This window comes from Pseudorasbora parva, chromosome 5 (assembly GCF_024679245.1).
Source record: "Pseudorasbora parva isolate DD20220531a chromosome 5, ASM2467924v1, whole genome shotgun sequence".
In the NCBI taxonomy this organism is placed as follows: domain Eukaryota; kingdom Metazoa; phylum Chordata; class Actinopteri; order Cypriniformes; family Gobionidae; genus Pseudorasbora; species Pseudorasbora parva.
This window is the reverse complement of record NC_090176.1, coordinates 4272176-4290639: the sequence shown is the minus strand read 5'-3', so window position 1 is coordinate 4290639 and position 18464 is coordinate 4272176. Positions and strand designations below refer to the sequence as shown.

Genomic DNA, 18464 nt, shown 5'->3' with positions numbered 1-18464 from the left:
TGTATGATTGCCTCCAAATAGCTTGAAATTACAGCCTTTGTAGCATGGAAATCCACTAACCTGAGAGCCATTTCAGCACATATAGTAAAAATTACTCAAGATGTTTCCACCCAGTTTCGAACTGGGGACCTTTCGCGTGTGAGGCGAACGTGATAACCACTACACTATGGAAACCTGTCTTGAGGTAGCATAAGGAAGTCTTGCGAATCACGAATTTTAAAAAACGTATAATGTAAAAGAGAGCTAAATACTCTTAGCGTCGCAAACAATCTATACTTTCTGTCAAAAGCTGACCGCTGTTTCTGCTCGGTTTCGAACCGAGGACCTTTCGCGTGTTAGGCGAACGTGATAACCACTACACTACAGAAACCTCATGTTGAGCTTAATTGCCTTTTTCCAAGACAGGTTCATCCCATAATCTGCCCTGCAATCAGAGTGTTGGTCTGTGTAAATTCCACAAGCAACAGGAAAGTGCTCATTGGGCTTGGTAGTCTGTCTTGAGATCCTTAGCACGATTGCCTTCAACTAGCTTGAAATTGGAGCCTTTGTAGTGTGGAAATGCGCTTGCCGGAGATCCATTTCAGCATGTTTAGTTAAAAAACACTCAATTTGTTTCTGCCCAGTTTCGAACTGGGGACCTTTCGCGTGTAAAGCGAACGTGATAAACACTACACTAGAGAAACCTCACAGTGAGTTTAGTGGCCTTTTTCCAAGACAGGTTCATCCCATAATCTGCACCGCAAGCAGAGTGTCAGTCTGTGTAGATTCCACAAACAACAGAACAGAGATAATTCACCATTGGAGTCTGGCTTGAGATCCTTAGTATGATTGCCTTCAAATAGCTTTTAGCCTTTGTAGCTGGATATCCACTTACCTTAGAGCCATTTCAGCACATATAGTAAAAATTGCTCAAGTTGTTTCTACCCAGTTTCGAACTGGGGACCTTTCGCGTGTGAGGCGAACGTGATAACCACTACACTATGGAAACCTGTCTTCAGGAAGCAGAAGAAAATCTTCAGACTCACAAATTAAAATGTGTATAACGTAAAAGGGAGATAGATACTCTTGGCGTTGCAAACAATTCATACTTTCTGTCAAAAGTTGGTCGCTGTTTCTGCTCGGTTTCGAACCGAGGACCTTTCGCGTGTTAGGCGAACGTGATAACCACTACACTACAGAAACTTCACTTTGGGTTGAGTGGTCTTTTTCCAAGACAGGTTCATCCAATAATATGCACTGCAAGCAGAGTGTCAGTCTGTGTAGATTCCACAAACAACAGGACAGAGCTAATTCATCATGGCAGTCTGACTTGAGGTCCTTAGTATGATTGCCTCCAAATAGCTTGAAATTATAGCCTTTGTAGCATGGAAATCCACTAACCTGAGAGCCATTTCAGCACATATAGTAAAAATTACTCAAGATGTTTCCACCCAGTTTCGAACTGGGGACCTTTCGCGTGTGAGGCGAACGTGATAACCACTACACTATGGAAACCTGTCTGGAGGTAGCATAAGGAAGTCTTGCGAATCACGAATTTTAAAAAACGTATAATGTAAAAGAGAGCTAAATACTCTTAGCGTCGCAAACAATCTATACTTTCTGTCAAAAGCTGACCGCTGTTTCTGCTCGGTTTCGAACCGAGGACCTTTCGCGTGTTAGGCGAACGTGATAACCACTACACTACAGAAACCTCATGGTGAGCTTAATTGCCTTTTTCCAAGACAGGTTCATCCCATAATCTGCCCTGCAATCAGAGTGTTGGTCTGTGTAAATTCCACAAGCAACAGGAAAGTGCTAATTGGGCTTGGTAGTCTATCTCGAGATCCTTAGCACGATTGCCTTCAACTAGCTTGAAATTGGAGCCTTTGTAGTGTGGAAATGCGCTTGCCGGAGATCCATTTCAGCATGTTTAGTTAAAAAACACTCAATTTGTTTCTGCCCAGTTTCGAACTGGGGACCTTTCGCGTGTAAAGCGAACGTGATAACCACTACACTACAGAAACCTCACAGTGAGTTTAGTGGCCTTTTTCCAAGACAGGTTCATCCCATAATCTGCACCGCAAGCAGAGTGTCAGTCTGTGTAGATTCCACAAACAACAGAACAGAGATAATTCACCATTGGAGTCTGGCTTGAGATCCTTAGTATGATTGCCTTCAAATAGCTTTTAGCCTTTGTAGCTGGATATCCACTTACCTTAGAGCCATTTCAGCACATATAGTAAAAATTGCTCAAGTTGTTTCCACCCAGTTTCGAACTGGGGACCTTTCGCGTGTGAGGCGAACGTGATAACCACTACACTATGGAAACCTGTCTTCAGGAAGCAGAAGAAAATCTTCAGACTCACAAATTAAAATGTGTATAATGTAAAAGGGAGATAGATACTCTTGGCGTTGCAAACAATTCATACTTTCTGTCAATAGTTGGTTGCTGTTTCTGCTCGGTTTCGAACCGAGGACCTTTCGCGTGTTAGGCGAACGTGATAACCACTACACTACAGAAACTTCACTTTGGGTTGAGTGGTCTTTTTCCAAGACAGGTTCATCCAATAATATGCACTGCAAGCAGAGTGTCAGTCTGTGTAGATTCCACAAACAACAGGACAGAGCTAATTCATCATGGTAGTCTGACTTGAGGTCCTTAGTATGATTGCCTCCAAATAGCTTGAAATTACAGCCTTTGTAGCATGGAAATCCACTAACCTGAGAGCCATTTCAGCACATATAGTAAAAATTACTCAAGATGTTTCCACCCAGTTTCGAACTGGGGACCTTTCGCGTGTGAGGCGAACGTGATAACCACTACACTATGGAAACCTGTCTTGAGGTAGCATAAGGAAGTCTTGCGAATCACGAATTTTAAAAAACGTATAATGTAAAAGAGAGCTAAATACTCTTAGCGTCGCAAACAATCTATACTTTCTGTCAAAAGCTGACCGCTGTTTCTGCTCGGTTTCGAACCGAGGACCTTTCGCGTGTTAGGCGAACGTGATAACCACTACACTACAGAAACCTCATGGTGAGCTTAATTGCCTTTTTCCAAGACAGGTTCATCCCATAATCTGCCCTGCAATCAGAGTGTTGGTCTGTGTAAATTCCACAAGCAACAGGAAAGTGCTCATTGGGCTTGGTAGTCTGTCTTGAGATCCTTAGCACGATTGCCTTCAACTAGCTTGAAATTGGAGCCTTTGTAGTGTGGAAATGCGCTTGCCGGAGATCCATTTCAGCATGTTTAGTTAAAAAACACTCAATTTGTTTCTGCCCAGTTTTGAACTGGGGACCTTTCGCGTGTAAAGCGAACGTGATAACCACTACACTAGAGAAACCTCACAGTGAGTTTAGTGGCCTTTTTCCAAGACAGGTTCATCCCATAATCTGCACCGCAAGCAGAGTGTCAGTCTGTGTAGATTCCACAAACAACAGAACAGAGATAATTCACCATTGGAGTCTGGCTTGAGATCCTTAGTATGATTGCCTTCAAATAGCTTTTAGCCTTTGTAGCTGGATATCCACTTACCTTAGAGCCATTTCAGCACATATAGTAAAAATTGCTCAAGTTGTTTCCACCCAGTTTCGAACTGGGGACCTTTCGCGTGTGAGGCGAACGTGATAACCACTACACTATGGAAACCTGTCTTCAGGAAGCAGAAGAAAATCTTCAGACTCACAAATTAAAATGTGTATAATGTAAAAGGGAGATAGATACTCTTGGCGTTGCAAACAATTCATACTTTCTGTCAAAAGTTGGTCGCTGTTTCTGCTCGGTTTCGAACCGAGGACCTTTCGCGTGTCAGGCGAACGTGATAACCACTACACTACAGAAACTTCACTTTGGGTTGAGTGGTCTTTTTCCAACACAGGTTCATCCAATAATATGCACTGCAAGCAGAGTGTCAGTCTGTGTAGATTCCACAAACAACAGGACAGAGCTAATTCATCATGGTAGTCTGACTTGAGGTCCTTAGTATGATTGCCTCCAAATAGCTTGAAATTACAGCCTTTGTAGCATGGAAATCCACTAACCTGAGAGCCATTTCAGCACATATAGTAAAAATTACTCAAGATGTTTCCACCCAGTTTCGAACTGGGGACCTTTCGCGTGTGAGGCGAACGTGATAACCACTACACTATGGAAACCTGTCTTGAGGTAGCATAAGGAAGTCTTGCGAATCACGAATTTTAAAAAACGTATAATGTAAAAGAGAGCTAAATACTCTTAGCGTCGCAAACAATCTATACTTTCTGTCAAAAGCTGACCGCTGTTTCTGCTCGGTTTCGAACCGAGGACCTTTCGCGTGTTAGGCGAACGTGATAACCACTACACTACAGAAACCTCATGGTGAGCTTAACTGCCTTTTTCCAAGACAGGTTCATCCCATAATCTGCCCTGCAATCAGAGTGTTGGTCTGTGTAAATTCCACAAGCAACAGGAAAGTGCTCATTGGGCTTGGTAGTCTGTCTTGAGATCCTTAGCACAATTGCCTTCAACTAGCTTGAAATTGGAGCCTTTGTAGTGTGGAAATGCGCTTGCCGGAGATCCATTTCAGCATGTTTAGTTAAAAAACACTCAATTTGTTTCTGCCCAGTTTCGAACTGGGGACCTTTCGCGTGTAAAGCGAACGTGATAACCACTACACTACAGAAACCTCACAGTGAGTTTAGTGGCCTTTTTCCAAGACAGGTTAATCCCATAATCTGCACCGCAAGCAGAGTGTCAGTCTGTGTAGATTCCACAAACAACAGAACAGAGATAATTCACCATTGGAGTCTGGCTTGAGATCCTTAGTATGATTGCCTTCAAATAGCTTTTAGCCTTTGTAGCTGGATATCCACTTACCTTAGAGCCATTTCAGCACATATAGTAAAAATTGCTCAAGTTGTTTCCACCCAGTTTCGAACTGGGGACCTTTCGCGTGTGAGGCGAACGTGATAACCACTACACTATGGAAACCTGTCTTCAGGAAGCAGAAGAAAATCTTCAGACTCACAAATTAAAATGTGTATAATGTAAAAGGGAGATAGATACTCTTGGCGTTGCAAACAATTCATACTTTCTGTCAAAAGTTGGTCGCTGTTTCTGCTCGGTTTCGAACCGAGGACCTTTCGCGTGTTAGGCGAACGTGATAACCACTACACTACAGAAACCTCATGGTGAGCTTAATTGCCTTTTTCCAAGACAGGTTCATCCCATAATCTGCCCTGCAATCAGAGTGTTGGTCTGTGTAAATTCCACAAGCAACAGGAAAGTGCTCATTGGGCTTGGTAGTCTGTCTTGAGATCCTTAGCACGATTGCCTTCAACTAGCTTGAAATTGGAGCCTTTGTAGTGTGGAAATGCGCTTGCCGGAGATCCATTTCAGCATGTTTAGTTAAAAAACACTCAATTTGTTTCTGCCCAGTTTCGAACTGGGGACCTTTCGCGTGTAAAGCGAACGTGATAACCACTACACTAGAGAAACCTCACAGTGAGTTTAGTGGCCTTTTTCCAAGACAGGTTCATCCCATAATCTGCACCGCAAGCAGAGTGTCAGTCTGTGTAGATTCCACAAACAACAGAACAGAGATAATTCACCATTGGAGTCTGGCTTGAGATCCTTAGTATGATTGCCTTAAAATAGCTTTTAGCCTTTGTAGCTGGATATCCACTTACCTTAGAGCCATTTCAGCACATATAGTAAAAATTGCTCAAGTTGTTTCCACCCAGTTTCGAACTGGGGACCTTTCGCGTGTGAGGCGAACGTGATAACCACTACACTATGGAAACCTGTCTTCAGGAAGCAGAAGAAAATCTTCAGACTCACAAATTAAAATGTGTATAACGTAAAATGGAGATAGATACTCTTGGCGTTGCAAACAATTCATACTTTCTGTCAAAAGTTGGTCGCTGTTTCTGCTCGGTTTCGAACCGAGGACCTTTCGCGTGTTAGGCGAACGTGATAACCACTACACTACAGAAACTTCACTTTGGGTTGAGTGGTCTTTTTCCAAGACAGGTTCATCCAATAATATGCACTGCAAGCAGAGTGTCAGTCTGTGTAGATTCCACAAACAACAGGACAGAGCTAATTCATCATGGCAGTCTGACTTGAGGTCCTTTGTATGATTGCCTCCAAATAGCTTGAAATTACAGCCTTTGTAGCATGGAAATCCACTAACCTGAGAGCCATTTCAGCACATATAGTAAAAATTACTCAAGATGTTTCCACCCAGTTTCGAACTGGGGACCTTTCGCGTGTGAGGCGAACGTGATAACCACTACACTATGGAAACCTGTCTTGAGGTAGCATAAGGAAGTCTTGCGAATCACGAATTTTAAAAAACGTATAATGTAAAAGAGAGCTAAATACTCTTAGCGTCGCAAACAATCTATACTTTCTGTCAAAAGCTGACCGCTGTTTCTGCTCGGTTTCGAACCGAGGACCTTTCGCGTGTTAGGCAAACGTGATAACCACTACACTACAGAAACCTCATGGTGAGCTTAATTGCCTTTTTCCAAGACAGGTTCATCCCATAATCTGCCCTGCAATCAGAGTGTTGGTCTGTGTAAATTCCACAAGCAACAGGAAAGTGCTCATTGGGCTTGGTAGTCTGTCTTGAGATCCTTAGCACGATTGCCTTCAACTAGCTTGAAATTGGAGCCTTTGTAGTGTGGAAATGCGCTTGCCGGAGATCCATTTCAGCATGTTTAGTTAAAAAACACTCAATTTGTTTCTGCCCAGTTTCGAACTGGGGACCTTTCGCGTGTAAAGCGAACGTGATAACCACTACACTACAGAAACCTCACAGTGAGTTTAGTGGCCTTTTTCCAAGACAGGTTCATCCCATAATCTGCACCGCAAGCAGAGTGTCAGTCTGTGTAGATTCCACAAACAACAGAACAGAGATAATTCACCATTGGAGTCTGGCTTGAGATCCTTAGTATGATTGCCTTCAAATAGCTTTTAGCCTTTGTAGCTGGATATCCACTTACCTTAGAGCCATTTCAGCACATATAGTAAAAATTGCTCAAGTTGTTTCCACCCAGTTTCGAACTGGGGACCTTTCGCGTGTGAGGCGAACGTGATAACCACTACACTATGGAAACCTGTCTTCAGGAAGCAGAAGAAAATCTTCAGACTCACAAATTAAAATGTGTATAACGTAAAAGGGAGATAGATACTCTTGGCGTTGCAAACAATTCATACTTTCTGTCAAAAGTTGATCGCTGTTTCTGCTCGGTTTCGAACCGAGGACCTTTCGCGTGTTAGGCAAACGTGATAACCACTACACTACAGAAACTTCACTTTGGGTTGAGTGGTCTTTTTCCAAGACAGGTTCATCCAATAATATGCACTGCAAGCAGAGTGTCAGTCTGTGTAGATTCCACAAACAACAGGACAGAGCTAATTCATCATGGCAGTCTGACTTGAGGTCCTTTGTATGATTGCCTCCAAATAGCTTGAAATTACAGCCTTTGTAGCATGGAAATCCACTAACCTGAGAGCCATTTCAGCACATATAGTAAAAATTACTCAAGATGTTTCCACCCAGTTTCGAACTGGGGACCTTTCGCGTGTGAGGCGAACGTGATAACCACTACACTATGGAAACCTGTCTTGAGGTAGCATAAGGAAGTCTTGCGAATCACGAATTTTAAAAAACGTATAATGTAAAAGAGAGCTAAATACTCTTAGCGTCGCAAACAATCTATACTTTCTGTCAAAAGCTGACCGCTGTTTCTGCTCGGTTTCGAACCGAGGACCTTTCGCGTGTTAGGCGAACGTGATAACCACTACACTACAGAAACCTCATGGTGAGCTTAATTGCCTTTTTCCAAGACAGGTTCATCCCATAATCTGCCCTGCAATCAGAGTGTTGGTCTGTGTAAATTCCACAAGCAACAGGAAAGTGCTCATTGGGCTTGGTAGTCTGTCTTGAGATCCTTAGCACGATTGCCTTCAACTAGCTTGAAATTGGAGCCTTTGTAGTGTGGAAATGCGCTTGCCGGAGATCCATTTCAGCATGTTTAGTTCAAAAACACTCAATTTGTTTCTGCCCAGTTTCGAACTGGGGACCTTTCGCGTGTAAAGCGAACGTGATAACCACTACACTACAGAAACCTCACAGTGAGTTTAGTGGCCTTTTTCCAAGACAGGTTCATCCCATAATCTGCACCGCAAGCAGAGTGTCAGTCTGTGTAGATTCCACAAACAACAGAACAGAGATAATTCACCATTGGAGTCTGGCTTGAGATCCTTAGTATGATTGCCTTCAAATAGCTTTTAGCCTTTGTAGCTGGATATCCACTTACCTTAGAGCCATTTCAGCACATATAGTAAAAATTGCTCAAGTTGTTTCCACCCAGTTTCGAACTGGGGACCTTTCGCGTGTGAGGCGAACGTGATAACCACTACACTATGGAAATCTGTCTTCAGGAAGCAGAAGAAAATCTTCAGACTCACAAATTAAAATGTGTATAATGTAAAAGGGAGATAGATACTCTTGGCGTTGCAAACAATTCATACTTTCTGTCAAAAGTTTGTCGCTGTTTCTGCTCGGTTTCGAACCGAGGACCTTTCGCGTGTTAGGCGAACGTGATAACCACTACACTACAGAAACTTCACTTTGGGTTGAGTGGTCTTTTTCCAAGACAGGTTCATCCAATAATATGCACTGCAAGCAGAGTGTCAGTCTGTGTAGATTCCACAAACAACAGGACAGAGCTAATTCATCATGGTAGTCTGACTTGAGGTCCTTAGTATGATTGCCTCCAAATAGCTTGAAATTACAGCCTTTGTAGCATGGAAATCCACTAACCTGAGAGCCATTTCAGCACATATAGTAAAAATTACTCAAGATGTTTCCACCCAGTTTCGAACTGGGGACCTTTCGCGTGTGAGGCGAACGTGATAACCACTACACTATGGAAACCTGTCTGGAGGTAGCATAAGGAAGTCTTGCGAATCACGAATTTTAAAAAACGTATAATGTAAAAGAGAGCTAAATACTCTTAGCGTCGCAAACAATCTATACTTTCTGTCAAAAGCTGACCGCTGTTTCTGCTCGGTTTCGAACCGAGGACCTTTCGCGTGTTAGGCGAACGTGATAACCACTACACTACAGAAACCTCATGGTGAGCTTAATTGCCTTTTTCCAAGACAGGTTCATCCCATAATCTGCCCTGCAATCAGAGTGTTGGTCTGTGTAAATTCCACAAGCAACAGGAAAGTGCTCATTGGGCTTGGTAGTCTATCTCGAGATCCTTAGCACGATTGCCTTCAACTAGCTTGAAATTGGAGCCTTTGTAGTGTGGAAATGCGCTTGCCGGAGATCCATTTCAGCATGTTTAGTTAAAAAACACTCAATTTGTTTCTGCCCAGTTTCGAACTGGGGACCTTTCGCGTGTAAAGCGAACGTGATAACCACTACACTACAGAAACCTCACAGTGAGTTTAGTGGCCTTTTTCCAAGACAGGTTCATCCCATAATCTGCACCGCAAGCAGAGTGTCAGTCTGTGTAGATTCCACAAACAACAGAACAGAGATAATTCACCATTGGAGTCTGGCTTGAGATCCTTAGTATGATTGCCTTCAAATAGCTTTTAGCCTTTGTAGCTGGATATCCACTTACCTTAGAGCCATTTCAGCACATATAGTAAAAATTGCTCAAGTTGTTTCCACCCAGTTTCGAACTGGGGACCTTTCGCGTGTGAGGCGAACGTGATAACCACTACACTATGGAAACCTGTCTTCAGGAAGCAGAAGAAAATCTTCAGACTCACAAATTAAAATGTGTATAATGTAAAAGGGAGATAGATACTCTTGGCGTTGCAAACAATTCATACTTTCTGTCAATAGTTGGTCGCTGTTTCTGCTCGGTTTCGAACCGAGGACCTTTCGCGTGTTAGGCGAACGTGATAACCACTACACTACAGAAACTTCACTTTGGGTTGAGTGGTCTTTTTCCAAGACAGGTTCATCCAATAATATGCACTGCAAGCAGAGTGTCAGTCTGTGTAGATTCCACAAACAACAGGACAGAGCTAATTCATCATGGTAGTCTGACTTGAGGTCCTTAGTATGATTGCCTCCAAATAGCTTGAAATTACAGCCTTTGTAGCATGGAAATCCACTAACCTGAGAGCCATTTCAGCACATATAGTAAAAATTACTCAAGATGTTTCCACCCAGTTTCGAACTGGGGACCTTTCGCGTGTGAGGCGAACGTGATAACCACTACACTATGGAAACCTGTCTTGAGGTAGCATAAGGAAGTCTTGCGAATCACGAATTTTAAAAAACGTATAATGTAAAAGAGAGCTAAATACTCTTAGCGTCGCAAACAATCTATACTTTCTGTCAAAAGCTGACCGCTGTTTCTGCTCGGTTTCGAACCGAGGACCTTTCGCGTGTTAGGCGAACGTGATAACCACTACACTACAGAAACCTCATGGTGAGCTTAATTGCCTTTTTCCAAGACAGGTTCATCCCATAATCTGCCCTGCAATCAGAGTGTTGGTCTGTGTAAATTCCACAAGCAACAGGAAAGTGCTCATTGGGCTTGGTAGTCTGTCTTGAGATCCTTAGCACGATTGCCTTCAACTAGCTTGAAATTGGAGCCTTTGTAGTGTGGAAATGCGCTTGCCGGAGATCCATTTCAGCATGTTTAGTTAAAAAACACTCAATTTGTTTCTGCCCAGTTTTGAACTGGGGACCTTTCGCGTGTAAAGCGAACGTGATAACCACTACACTAGAGAAACCTCACAGTGAGTTTAGTGGCCTTTTTCCAAGACAGGTTCATCCCATAATCTGCACCGCAAGCAGAGTGTCAGTCTGTGTAGATTCCACAAACAACAGAACAGAGATAATTCACCATTGGAGTCTGGCTTGAGATCCTTAGTATGATTTTCTTCAAATAGCTTTTAGCCTTTGTAGCTGGATATCCACTTACCTTAGAGCCATTTCAGCACATATAGTAAAAATTGCTCAAGTTGTTTCCACCCAGTTTCGAACTGGGGACCTTTCGCGTGTGAGGCGAACGTGATAACCACTACACTATGGAAACCTGTCTTCAGGAAGCAGAAGAAAATCTTCAGACTCACAAATTAAAATGTGTATAATGTAAAAGGGAGATAGATACTCTTGGCGTTGCAAACAATTCATACTTTCTGTCAAAAGTTGGTCGCTGTTTCTGCTCGGTTTCGAACCGAGGACCTTTCGCGTGTCAGGCGAACGTGATAACCACTACACTACAGAAACTTCACTTTGGGTTGAGTGGTCTTTTTCCAACACAGGTTCATCCAATAATATGCACTGCAAGCAGAGTGTCAGTCTGTGTAGATTCCACAAACAACAGGACAGAGCTAATTCATCATGGTAGTCTGACTTGAGGTCCTTAGTATGATTGCCTCCAAATAGCTTGAAATTACAGCCTTTGTAGCATGGAAATCCACTAACCTGAGAGCCATTTCAGCACATATAGTAAAAATTACTCAAGATGTTTCCACCCAGTTTCGAACTGGGGACCTTTCGCGTGTGAGGCGAACGTGATAACCACTACACTATGGAAACCTGTCTTGAGGTAGCATAAGGAAGTCTTGCGAATCACGAATTTTAAAAAACGTATAATGTAAAAGAGAGCTAAATACTCTTAGCGTCGCAAACAATCTATACTTTCTGTCAAAAGCTGACCGCTGTTTCTGCTCGGTTTCGAACCGAGGACCTTTCGCGTGTTAGGCGAACGTGATAACCACTACACTACAGAAACCTCATGGTGAGCTTAACTGCCTTTTTCCAAGACAGGTTCATCCCATAATCTGCCCTGCAATCAGAGTGTTGGTCTGTGTAAATTCCACAAGCAACAGGAAAGTGCTCATTGGGCTTGGTAGTCTGTCTTGAGATCCTTAGCACAATTGCCTTCAACTAGCTTGAAATTGGAGCCTTTGTAGTGTGGAAATGCGCTTGCCGGAGATCCATTTCAGCATGTTTAGTTAAAAAACACTCAATTTGTTTCTGCCCAGTTTCGAACTGGGGACCTTTCGCGTGTAAAGCGAACGTGATAACCACTACACTACAGAAACCTCACAGTGAGTTTAGTGGCCTTTTTCCAAGACAGGTTAATCCCATAATCTGCACCGCAAGCAGAGTGTCAGTCTGTGTAGATTCCACAAACAACAGAACAGAGATAATTCACCATTGGAGTCTGGCTTGAGATCCTTAGTATGATTGCCTTCAAATAGCTTTTAGCCTTTGTAGCTGGATATCCACTTACCTTAGAGCCATTTCAGCACATATAGTAAAAATTGCTCAAGTTGTTTCCACCCAGTTTCGAACTGGGGACCTTTCGCGTGTGAGGCGAACGTGATAACCACTACACTATGGAAACCTGTCTTCAGGAAGCAGAAGAAAATCTTCAGACTCACAAATTAAAATGTGTATAATGTAAAAGGGAGATAGATACTCTTGGCGTTGCAAACAATTCATACTTTCTGTCAAAAGTTGGTCGCTGTTTCTGCTCGGTTTCGAACCGAGGACCTTTCGCGTGTTAGGCGAACGTGATAACCACTACACTACAGAAACCTCATGGTGAGCTTAATTGCCTTTTTCCAAGACAGGTTCATCCCATAATCTGCCCTGCAATCAGAGTGTTGGTCTGTGTAAATTCCACAAGCAACAGGAAAGTGCTCATTGGGCTTGGTAGTCTGTCTTGAGATCCTTAGCACGATTGCCTTCAACTAGCTTGAAATTGGAGCCTTTGTAGTGTGGAAATGCGCTTGCCGGAGATCCATTTCAGCATGTTTAGTTAAAAAACACTCAATTTGTTTCTGCCCAGTTTCGAACTGGGGACCTTTCGCGTGTAAAGCGAACGTGATAACCACTACACTAGAGAAACCTCACAGTGAGTTTAGTGGCCTTTTTCCAAGACAGGTTCATCCCATAATCTGCACCGCAAGCAGAGTGTCAGTCTGTGTAGATTCCACAAACAACAGAACAGAGATAATTCACCATTGGAGTCTGGCTTGAGATCCTTAGTATGATTGCCTTAAAATAGCTTTTAGCCTTTGTAGCTGGATATCCACTTACCTTAGAGCCATTTCAGCACATATAGTAAAAATTGCTCAAGTTGTTTCCACCCAGTTTCGAACTGGGGACCTTTCGCGTGTGAGGCGAACGTGATAACCACTACACTATGGAAACCTGTCTTCAGGAAGCAGAAGAAAATCTTCAGACTCACAAATTAAAATGTGTATAACGTAAAATGGAGATAGATACTCTTGGCGTTGCAAACAATTCATACTTTCTGTCAAAAGTTGGTCGCTGTTTCTGCTCGGTTTCGAACCGAGGACCTTTCGCGTGTTAGGCGAACGTGATAACCACTACACTACAGAAACTTCACTTTGGGTTGAGTGGTCTTTTTCCAAGACAGGTTCATCCAATAATATGCACTGCAAGCAGAGTGTCAGTCTGTGTAGATTCCACAAACAACAGGACAGAGCTAATTCATCATGGCAGTCTGACTTGAGGTCCTTTGTATGATTGCCTCCAAATAGCTTGAAATTACAGCCTTTGTAGCATGGAAATCCACTAACCTGAGAGCCATTTCAGCACATATAGTAAAAATTACTCAAGATGTTTCCACCCAGTTTCGAACTGGGGACCTTTCGCGTGTGAGGCGAACGTGATAACCACTACACTATGGAAACCTGTCTTGAGGTAGCATAAGGAAGTCTTGCGAATCACGAATTTTAAAAAACGTATAATGTAAAAGAGAGCTAAATACTCTTAGCGTCGCAAACAATCTATACTTTCTGTCAAAAGCTGACCGCTGTTTCTGCTCGGTTTCGAACCGAGGACCTTTCGCGTGTTAGGCAAACGTGATAACCACTACACTACAGAAACCTCATGGTGAGCTTAATTGCCTTTTTCCAAGACAGGTTCATCCCATAATCTGCCCTGCAATCAGAGTGTTGGTCTGTGTAAATTCCACAAGCAACAGGAAAGTGCTCATTGGGCTTGGTAGTCTGTCTTGAGATCCTTAGCACGATTGCCTTCAACTAGCTTGAAATTGGAGCCTTTGTAGTGTGGAAATGCGCTTGCCGGAGATCCATTTCAGCATGTTTAGTTAAAAAACACTCAATTTGTTTCTGCCCAGTTTCGAACTGGGGACCTTTCGCGTGTAAAGCGAACGTGATAACCACTACACTACAGAAACCTCACAGTGAGTTTAGTGGCCTTTTTCCAAGACAGGTTCATCCCATAATCTGCACCGCAAGCAGAGTGTCAGTCTGTGTAGATTCCACAAACAACAGAACAGAGATAATTCACCATTGGAGTCTGGCTTGAGATCCTTAGTATGATTGCCTTCAAATAGCTTTTAGCCTTTGTAGCTGGATATCCACTTACCTTAGAGCCATTTCAGCACATATAGTAAAAATTGCTCAAGTTGTTTCCACCCAGTTTCGAACTGGGGACCTTTCGCGTGTGAGGCGAACGTGATAACCACTACACTATGGAAACCTGTCTTCAGGAAGCAGAAGAAAATCTTCAGACTCACAAATTAAAATGTGTATAACGTAAAAGGGAGATAGATACTCTTGGCGTTGCAAACAATTCATACTTTCTGTCAAAAGTTGATCGCTGTTTCTGCTCGGTTTCGAACCGAGGACCTTTCGCGTGTTAGGCAAACGTGATAACCACTACACTACAGAAACTTCACTTTGGGTTGAGTGGTCTTTTTCCAAGACAGGTTCATCCAATAATATGCACTGCAAGCAGAGTGTCAGTCTGTGTAGATTCCACAAACAACAGGACAGAGCTAATTCATCATGGCAGTCTGACTTGAGGTCCTTTGTATGATTGCCTCCAAATAGCTTGAAATTACAGCCTTTGTAGCATGGAAATCCACTAACCTGAGAGCCATTTCAGCACATATAGTAAAAATTACTCAAGATGTTTCCACCCAGTTTCGAACTGGGGACCTTTCGCGTGTGAGGCGAACGTGATAACCACTACACTATGGAAACCTGTCTTGAGGTAGCATAAGGAAGTCTTGCGAATCACGAATTTTAAAAAACGTATAATGTAAAAGAGAGCTAAATACTCTTAGCGTCGCAAACAATCTATACTTTCTGTCAAAAGCTGACCGCTGTTTCTGCTCGGTTTCGAACCGAGGACCTTTCGCGTGTTAGGCGAACGTGATAACCACTACACTACAGAAACCTCATGGTGAGCTTAATTGCCTTTTTCCAAGACAGGTTCATCCCATAATCTGCCCTGCAATCAGAGTGTTGGTCTGTGTAAATTCCACAAGCAACAGGAAAGTGCTCATTGGGCTTGGTAGTCTGTCTTGAGATCCTTAGCACGATTGCCTTCAACTAGCTTGAAATTGGAGCCTTTGTAGTGTGGAAATGCGCTTGCCGGAGATCCATTTCAGCATGTTTAGTTCAAAAACACTCAATTTGTTTCTGCCCAGTTTCGAACTGGGGACCTTTCGCGTGTAAAGCGAACGTGATAACCACTACACTACAGAAACCTCACAGTGAGTTTAGTGGCCTTTTTCCAAGACAGGTTCATCCCATAATCTGCACCGCAAGCAGAGTGTCAGTCTGTGTAGATTCCACAAACAACAGAACAGAGATAATTCACCATTGGAGTCTGGCTTGAGATCCTTAGTATGATTGCCTTCAAATAGCTTTTAGCCTTTGTAGCTGGATATCCACTTACCTTAGAGCCATTTCAGCACATATAGTAAAAATTGCTCAAGTTGTTTCCACCCAGTTTCGAACTGGGGACCTTTCGCGTGTGAGGCGAACGTGATAACCACTACACTATGGAAATCTGTCTTCAGGAAGCAGAAGAAAATCTTCAGACTCACAAATTAAAATGTGTATAATGTAAAAGGGAGATAGATACTCTTGGCGTTGCAAACAATTCATACTTTCTGTCAAAAGTTTGTCGCTGTTTCTGCTCGGTTTCGAACCGAGGACCTTTCGCGTGTTAGGCGAACGTGATAACCACTACACTACAGAAACTTCACTTTGGGTTGAGTGGTCTTTTTCCAAGACAGGTTCATCCAATAATATGCACTGCAAGCAGAGTGTCAGTCTGTGTAGATTCCACAAACAACAGGACAGAGCTAATTCATCATGGTAGTCTGACTTGAGGTCCTTAGTATGATTGCCTCCAAATAGCTTGAAATTACAGCCTTTGTAGCATGGAAATCCACTAACCTGAGAGCCATTTCAGCACATATAGTAAAAATTACTCAAGATGTTTCCACCCAGTTTCGAACTGGGGACCTTTCGCGTGTGAGGCGAACGTGATAACCACTACACTATGGAAACCTGTCTTGAGGTAGCATAAGGAAGTCTTGCGAATCACGAATTTTAAAAAACGTATAATGTAAAAGAGAGCTAAATACTCTTAGCGTCGCAAACAATCTATACTTTCTGTCAAAAGCTGACCGCTGTTTCTGCTCGGTTTCGAACCGAGGACCTTTCGCGTGTTAGGCGAACGTGATAACCACTACACTACAGAAACCTCATGGTGAGCTTAATTGCCTTTTTCCAAGACAGGTTCATCCCATAATCTGCCCTGCAATCAGAGTGTTGGTCTGTGTAAATTCCACAAGCAACAGGAAAGTGCTCATTGGGCTTGGTAGTCTGTCTTGAGATCCTTAGCACGATTGCCTTCAACTAGCTTGAAATTGGAGCCTTTGTAGTGTGGAAATGCGCTTGCCGGAGATCCATTTCAGCATGTTTAGTTAAAAAACACTCAATTTGTTTCTGCCCAGTTTCGAAATGGGGACCTTTCGCGTGTAAAGCGAACGTGATAACCACTACACTACAGAAACCTCACAGTGAGTTTAGTGGCCTTTTTCCAAGACAGGTTCATCCCATAATCTGCACCGCAAGCAGAGTGTCAGTCTGTGTAGATTCCACAAACAACAGAACAGAGATAATTCACCATTGGAGTCTGGCTTGAGATCCTTAGTATGATTGCCTTCAAATAGCTTTTAGCCTTTGTAGCTGGATATCCACTTACCTTAGAGCCATTTCAGCACATATAGTAAAAATTGCTCAAGTTGTTTCCACCCAGTTTCGAACTGGGGACCTTTCGCGTGTGAGGCGAACGTGATAACCACTACACTATGGAAACCTGTCTTCAGGAAGCAGAAGAAAATCTTCAGACTCACAAATTAAAATGTGTATAATGTAAAAGGGAGATAGATACTCTTGGCGTTGCAAACAATTCATACTTTCTGTCAAAAGTTGGTCGCTGTTTCTGCTCGGTTTCGAACCGAGGACCTTTCGCGTTTTAGGCGAACGTGATAACCACTACACTACAGAAACTTCACTTTGGGTTGAGTGGTCTTTTTCCAAGACAGGTTCATCCAATAATATGCACTGCAAGCAGAGTGTCAGTCTGTGTAGATTCCACAAACAACAGGACAGAGCTAATTCATCATGGTAGTCTGACTTGAGGTCCTTAGTATGATTGCCTCCAAATAGCTTGAAATTACAGCCTTTGTAGCATGGAAATCCACTAACCTGAGAGCCATTTCAGCACATATAGTAAAAATTACTCAAGATGTTTCCACCCAGTTTCGAACTGGGGACCTTTCGCGTGTGAGGCGAACGTGATAACCACTACACTATGGAAACCTGTCTTGAGGTAGCATAAGGAAGTCTTGCGAATCACGAATTTTAAAAAATGTATAATGTAAAAGAGAGCTAAATACTCTTAGCGTCGCAAACAATCTATACTTTCTGTCAAAAGCTGACCGCTGTTTCTGCTCGGTTTCGAACCGAGGACCTTTCGCGTGTTAGGCGAACGTGATAACCACTACACTACAGAAACCTCATGGTGAGCTTAATTGCCTTTTTCCAAGACAGGTTCATCCCATAATCTGCCCTGCAATCAGAGTGTTGGTCTGTGTAAATTCCACAAGCAACAGGAAAGTGCTCATTGGGCTTGGTAGTCTGTCTTGAGATCCTTAGCACGATTGCCTTCAACTAGCTTGAAATTGGAGCCTTTGTAGTGTGGAAATGCGCTTGCCGGAGATCCATTTCAGCATGTTTAGTTAAAAAACACTCAATTTGTTTCTGCCCAGTTTCGAACTGGGGACCTTTCGCGTGTAAAGCGAACGTGATAACCACTACACTACAGAAACCTCACAATGAGTTTAGTGGCCTTTTTCCAAGACAGGTTCATCCCATAATCTGCACCGCAAGCAGAGTGTCAGTCTGTGTAGATTCCACAAACAACAGAACAGAGATAATTCACCATTGGAGTCTGGCTTGAGATCCTTAGTATGATTGCCTTCAAATAGCTTTTAGCCTTTGTAGCTGGATATCCACTTACCTTAGAGCCATTTCAGCACATATAGTAAAAATTGCTCAAGTTGTTTTCACCCGGTTTCGAACTGGGGACCTTTCACGTGTGAGGCGAACGTGATAACCACTACACTATGGAAACCTGTCTTCAGGA

The 18464-nt window shown here is 42.9% G+C and overlaps 61 non-coding genes across 61 annotated transcripts; all 61 read right to left on the bottom strand.

Annotated features, from left to right (window-relative positions):
- Window positions 1-101: 101 nt before the first annotated feature.
- On the bottom strand, window positions 102-174 carry trnav-cac (transfer RNA valine (anticodon CAC)). Its single transcript has one exon. It is a non-coding gene; the product is annotated as a tRNA-Val (tRNA).
- A 123-nt stretch (window positions 175-297) lies between these two features.
- On the bottom strand, window positions 298-370 carry trnav-aac (transfer RNA valine (anticodon AAC)). Its single transcript has one exon. It is a non-coding gene; the product is annotated as a tRNA-Val (tRNA).
- A 739-nt stretch (window positions 371-1109) lies between these two features.
- On the bottom strand, window positions 1110-1182 carry trnav-aac (transfer RNA valine (anticodon AAC)). The gene has a single exon. It is a non-coding gene; the product is annotated as a tRNA-Val (tRNA).
- A 239-nt stretch (window positions 1183-1421) lies between these two features.
- trnav-cac (transfer RNA valine (anticodon CAC)) lies at window positions 1422-1494 on the bottom strand. Its single transcript has one exon. It is a non-coding gene; the product is annotated as a tRNA-Val (tRNA).
- Window positions 1495-1617: 123 nt separating this feature from the next.
- Window positions 1618-1690, bottom strand: trnav-aac (transfer RNA valine (anticodon AAC)). Its single transcript has one exon. It is a non-coding gene; the product is annotated as a tRNA-Val (tRNA).
- A 240-nt stretch (window positions 1691-1930) lies between these two features.
- On the bottom strand, window positions 1931-2003 carry trnav-uac (transfer RNA valine (anticodon UAC)). The gene has a single exon. It is a non-coding gene; the product is annotated as a tRNA-Val (tRNA).
- Window positions 2004-2235: 232 nt separating this feature from the next.
- trnav-cac (transfer RNA valine (anticodon CAC)) lies at window positions 2236-2308 on the bottom strand. The gene has a single exon. It is a non-coding gene; the product is annotated as a tRNA-Val (tRNA).
- A 121-nt stretch (window positions 2309-2429) lies between these two features.
- trnav-aac (transfer RNA valine (anticodon AAC)) lies at window positions 2430-2502 on the bottom strand. The gene has a single exon. It is a non-coding gene; the product is annotated as a tRNA-Val (tRNA).
- Window positions 2503-2741: 239 nt separating this feature from the next.
- trnav-cac (transfer RNA valine (anticodon CAC)) lies at window positions 2742-2814 on the bottom strand. The gene has a single exon. It is a non-coding gene; the product is annotated as a tRNA-Val (tRNA).
- Window positions 2815-2937: 123 nt separating this feature from the next.
- Window positions 2938-3010, bottom strand: trnav-aac (transfer RNA valine (anticodon AAC)). Its single transcript has one exon. It is a non-coding gene; the product is annotated as a tRNA-Val (tRNA).
- A 240-nt stretch (window positions 3011-3250) lies between these two features.
- On the bottom strand, window positions 3251-3323 carry trnav-uac (transfer RNA valine (anticodon UAC)). The gene has a single exon. It is a non-coding gene; the product is annotated as a tRNA-Val (tRNA).
- A 232-nt stretch (window positions 3324-3555) lies between these two features.
- Window positions 3556-3628, bottom strand: trnav-cac (transfer RNA valine (anticodon CAC)). The gene has a single exon. It is a non-coding gene; the product is annotated as a tRNA-Val (tRNA).
- Window positions 3629-3749: 121 nt separating this feature from the next.
- On the bottom strand, window positions 3750-3822 carry trnav-gac (transfer RNA valine (anticodon GAC)). The gene has a single exon. It is a non-coding gene; the product is annotated as a tRNA-Val (tRNA).
- Window positions 3823-4061: 239 nt separating this feature from the next.
- On the bottom strand, window positions 4062-4134 carry trnav-cac (transfer RNA valine (anticodon CAC)). The gene has a single exon. It is a non-coding gene; the product is annotated as a tRNA-Val (tRNA).
- A 123-nt stretch (window positions 4135-4257) lies between these two features.
- trnav-aac (transfer RNA valine (anticodon AAC)) lies at window positions 4258-4330 on the bottom strand. Its single transcript has one exon. It is a non-coding gene; the product is annotated as a tRNA-Val (tRNA).
- A 240-nt stretch (window positions 4331-4570) lies between these two features.
- trnav-uac (transfer RNA valine (anticodon UAC)) lies at window positions 4571-4643 on the bottom strand. Its single transcript has one exon. It is a non-coding gene; the product is annotated as a tRNA-Val (tRNA).
- Window positions 4644-4875: 232 nt separating this feature from the next.
- Window positions 4876-4948, bottom strand: trnav-cac (transfer RNA valine (anticodon CAC)). Its single transcript has one exon. It is a non-coding gene; the product is annotated as a tRNA-Val (tRNA).
- A 121-nt stretch (window positions 4949-5069) lies between these two features.
- On the bottom strand, window positions 5070-5142 carry trnav-aac (transfer RNA valine (anticodon AAC)). The gene has a single exon. It is a non-coding gene; the product is annotated as a tRNA-Val (tRNA).
- A 240-nt stretch (window positions 5143-5382) lies between these two features.
- trnav-uac (transfer RNA valine (anticodon UAC)) lies at window positions 5383-5455 on the bottom strand. The gene has a single exon. It is a non-coding gene; the product is annotated as a tRNA-Val (tRNA).
- Window positions 5456-5687: 232 nt separating this feature from the next.
- On the bottom strand, window positions 5688-5760 carry trnav-cac (transfer RNA valine (anticodon CAC)). Its single transcript has one exon. It is a non-coding gene; the product is annotated as a tRNA-Val (tRNA).
- Window positions 5761-5881: 121 nt separating this feature from the next.
- Window positions 5882-5954, bottom strand: trnav-aac (transfer RNA valine (anticodon AAC)). Its single transcript has one exon. It is a non-coding gene; the product is annotated as a tRNA-Val (tRNA).
- Window positions 5955-6193: 239 nt separating this feature from the next.
- trnav-cac (transfer RNA valine (anticodon CAC)) lies at window positions 6194-6266 on the bottom strand. Its single transcript has one exon. It is a non-coding gene; the product is annotated as a tRNA-Val (tRNA).
- Window positions 6267-6702: 436 nt separating this feature from the next.
- Window positions 6703-6775, bottom strand: trnav-uac (transfer RNA valine (anticodon UAC)). The gene has a single exon. It is a non-coding gene; the product is annotated as a tRNA-Val (tRNA).
- Window positions 6776-7007: 232 nt separating this feature from the next.
- On the bottom strand, window positions 7008-7080 carry trnav-cac (transfer RNA valine (anticodon CAC)). Its single transcript has one exon. It is a non-coding gene; the product is annotated as a tRNA-Val (tRNA).
- Window positions 7081-7513: 433 nt separating this feature from the next.
- Window positions 7514-7586, bottom strand: trnav-cac (transfer RNA valine (anticodon CAC)). Its single transcript has one exon. It is a non-coding gene; the product is annotated as a tRNA-Val (tRNA).
- Window positions 7587-7709: 123 nt separating this feature from the next.
- Window positions 7710-7782, bottom strand: trnav-aac (transfer RNA valine (anticodon AAC)). The gene has a single exon. It is a non-coding gene; the product is annotated as a tRNA-Val (tRNA).
- A 240-nt stretch (window positions 7783-8022) lies between these two features.
- Window positions 8023-8095, bottom strand: trnav-uac (transfer RNA valine (anticodon UAC)). Its single transcript has one exon. It is a non-coding gene; the product is annotated as a tRNA-Val (tRNA).
- A 426-nt stretch (window positions 8096-8521) lies between these two features.
- On the bottom strand, window positions 8522-8594 carry trnav-aac (transfer RNA valine (anticodon AAC)). Its single transcript has one exon. It is a non-coding gene; the product is annotated as a tRNA-Val (tRNA).
- Window positions 8595-8833: 239 nt separating this feature from the next.
- Window positions 8834-8906, bottom strand: trnav-cac (transfer RNA valine (anticodon CAC)). The gene has a single exon. It is a non-coding gene; the product is annotated as a tRNA-Val (tRNA).
- Window positions 8907-9029: 123 nt separating this feature from the next.
- trnav-aac (transfer RNA valine (anticodon AAC)) lies at window positions 9030-9102 on the bottom strand. The gene has a single exon. It is a non-coding gene; the product is annotated as a tRNA-Val (tRNA).
- Window positions 9103-9342: 240 nt separating this feature from the next.
- On the bottom strand, window positions 9343-9415 carry trnav-uac (transfer RNA valine (anticodon UAC)). The gene has a single exon. It is a non-coding gene; the product is annotated as a tRNA-Val (tRNA).
- Window positions 9416-9647: 232 nt separating this feature from the next.
- On the bottom strand, window positions 9648-9720 carry trnav-cac (transfer RNA valine (anticodon CAC)). Its single transcript has one exon. It is a non-coding gene; the product is annotated as a tRNA-Val (tRNA).
- Window positions 9721-9841: 121 nt separating this feature from the next.
- Window positions 9842-9914, bottom strand: trnav-aac (transfer RNA valine (anticodon AAC)). The gene has a single exon. It is a non-coding gene; the product is annotated as a tRNA-Val (tRNA).
- Window positions 9915-10153: 239 nt separating this feature from the next.
- trnav-cac (transfer RNA valine (anticodon CAC)) lies at window positions 10154-10226 on the bottom strand. The gene has a single exon. It is a non-coding gene; the product is annotated as a tRNA-Val (tRNA).
- Window positions 10227-10349: 123 nt separating this feature from the next.
- trnav-aac (transfer RNA valine (anticodon AAC)) lies at window positions 10350-10422 on the bottom strand. Its single transcript has one exon. It is a non-coding gene; the product is annotated as a tRNA-Val (tRNA).
- A 240-nt stretch (window positions 10423-10662) lies between these two features.
- On the bottom strand, window positions 10663-10735 carry trnav-uac (transfer RNA valine (anticodon UAC)). The gene has a single exon. It is a non-coding gene; the product is annotated as a tRNA-Val (tRNA).
- Window positions 10736-10967: 232 nt separating this feature from the next.
- trnav-cac (transfer RNA valine (anticodon CAC)) lies at window positions 10968-11040 on the bottom strand. The gene has a single exon. It is a non-coding gene; the product is annotated as a tRNA-Val (tRNA).
- A 121-nt stretch (window positions 11041-11161) lies between these two features.
- trnav-gac (transfer RNA valine (anticodon GAC)) lies at window positions 11162-11234 on the bottom strand. The gene has a single exon. It is a non-coding gene; the product is annotated as a tRNA-Val (tRNA).
- A 239-nt stretch (window positions 11235-11473) lies between these two features.
- Window positions 11474-11546, bottom strand: trnav-cac (transfer RNA valine (anticodon CAC)). Its single transcript has one exon. It is a non-coding gene; the product is annotated as a tRNA-Val (tRNA).
- A 123-nt stretch (window positions 11547-11669) lies between these two features.
- Window positions 11670-11742, bottom strand: trnav-aac (transfer RNA valine (anticodon AAC)). The gene has a single exon. It is a non-coding gene; the product is annotated as a tRNA-Val (tRNA).
- A 240-nt stretch (window positions 11743-11982) lies between these two features.
- Window positions 11983-12055, bottom strand: trnav-uac (transfer RNA valine (anticodon UAC)). Its single transcript has one exon. It is a non-coding gene; the product is annotated as a tRNA-Val (tRNA).
- Window positions 12056-12287: 232 nt separating this feature from the next.
- On the bottom strand, window positions 12288-12360 carry trnav-cac (transfer RNA valine (anticodon CAC)). Its single transcript has one exon. It is a non-coding gene; the product is annotated as a tRNA-Val (tRNA).
- A 121-nt stretch (window positions 12361-12481) lies between these two features.
- Window positions 12482-12554, bottom strand: trnav-aac (transfer RNA valine (anticodon AAC)). The gene has a single exon. It is a non-coding gene; the product is annotated as a tRNA-Val (tRNA).
- A 240-nt stretch (window positions 12555-12794) lies between these two features.
- Window positions 12795-12867, bottom strand: trnav-uac (transfer RNA valine (anticodon UAC)). The gene has a single exon. It is a non-coding gene; the product is annotated as a tRNA-Val (tRNA).
- A 232-nt stretch (window positions 12868-13099) lies between these two features.
- On the bottom strand, window positions 13100-13172 carry trnav-cac (transfer RNA valine (anticodon CAC)). Its single transcript has one exon. It is a non-coding gene; the product is annotated as a tRNA-Val (tRNA).
- Window positions 13173-13293: 121 nt separating this feature from the next.
- Window positions 13294-13366, bottom strand: trnav-aac (transfer RNA valine (anticodon AAC)). The gene has a single exon. It is a non-coding gene; the product is annotated as a tRNA-Val (tRNA).
- A 239-nt stretch (window positions 13367-13605) lies between these two features.
- trnav-cac (transfer RNA valine (anticodon CAC)) lies at window positions 13606-13678 on the bottom strand. Its single transcript has one exon. It is a non-coding gene; the product is annotated as a tRNA-Val (tRNA).
- Window positions 13679-14114: 436 nt separating this feature from the next.
- trnav-uac (transfer RNA valine (anticodon UAC)) lies at window positions 14115-14187 on the bottom strand. Its single transcript has one exon. It is a non-coding gene; the product is annotated as a tRNA-Val (tRNA).
- A 232-nt stretch (window positions 14188-14419) lies between these two features.
- trnav-cac (transfer RNA valine (anticodon CAC)) lies at window positions 14420-14492 on the bottom strand. The gene has a single exon. It is a non-coding gene; the product is annotated as a tRNA-Val (tRNA).
- Window positions 14493-14925: 433 nt separating this feature from the next.
- trnav-cac (transfer RNA valine (anticodon CAC)) lies at window positions 14926-14998 on the bottom strand. The gene has a single exon. It is a non-coding gene; the product is annotated as a tRNA-Val (tRNA).
- A 123-nt stretch (window positions 14999-15121) lies between these two features.
- On the bottom strand, window positions 15122-15194 carry trnav-aac (transfer RNA valine (anticodon AAC)). The gene has a single exon. It is a non-coding gene; the product is annotated as a tRNA-Val (tRNA).
- A 240-nt stretch (window positions 15195-15434) lies between these two features.
- Window positions 15435-15507, bottom strand: trnav-uac (transfer RNA valine (anticodon UAC)). Its single transcript has one exon. It is a non-coding gene; the product is annotated as a tRNA-Val (tRNA).
- A 426-nt stretch (window positions 15508-15933) lies between these two features.
- On the bottom strand, window positions 15934-16006 carry trnav-aac (transfer RNA valine (anticodon AAC)). Its single transcript has one exon. It is a non-coding gene; the product is annotated as a tRNA-Val (tRNA).
- A 239-nt stretch (window positions 16007-16245) lies between these two features.
- trnav-cac (transfer RNA valine (anticodon CAC)) lies at window positions 16246-16318 on the bottom strand. The gene has a single exon. It is a non-coding gene; the product is annotated as a tRNA-Val (tRNA).
- Window positions 16319-16441: 123 nt separating this feature from the next.
- On the bottom strand, window positions 16442-16514 carry trnav-aac (transfer RNA valine (anticodon AAC)). Its single transcript has one exon. It is a non-coding gene; the product is annotated as a tRNA-Val (tRNA).
- A 240-nt stretch (window positions 16515-16754) lies between these two features.
- trnav-uac (transfer RNA valine (anticodon UAC)) lies at window positions 16755-16827 on the bottom strand. The gene has a single exon. It is a non-coding gene; the product is annotated as a tRNA-Val (tRNA).
- A 232-nt stretch (window positions 16828-17059) lies between these two features.
- trnav-cac (transfer RNA valine (anticodon CAC)) lies at window positions 17060-17132 on the bottom strand. Its single transcript has one exon. It is a non-coding gene; the product is annotated as a tRNA-Val (tRNA).
- Window positions 17133-17253: 121 nt separating this feature from the next.
- On the bottom strand, window positions 17254-17326 carry trnaf-aaa (transfer RNA phenylalanine (anticodon AAA)). The gene has a single exon. It is a non-coding gene; the product is annotated as a tRNA-Phe (tRNA).
- Window positions 17327-17565: 239 nt separating this feature from the next.
- Window positions 17566-17638, bottom strand: trnav-cac (transfer RNA valine (anticodon CAC)). The gene has a single exon. It is a non-coding gene; the product is annotated as a tRNA-Val (tRNA).
- Window positions 17639-17761: 123 nt separating this feature from the next.
- trnav-aac (transfer RNA valine (anticodon AAC)) lies at window positions 17762-17834 on the bottom strand. The gene has a single exon. It is a non-coding gene; the product is annotated as a tRNA-Val (tRNA).
- Window positions 17835-18074: 240 nt separating this feature from the next.
- Window positions 18075-18147, bottom strand: trnav-uac (transfer RNA valine (anticodon UAC)). The gene has a single exon. It is a non-coding gene; the product is annotated as a tRNA-Val (tRNA).
- Between the last annotated feature and the right edge of the window lie 317 nt (window positions 18148-18464).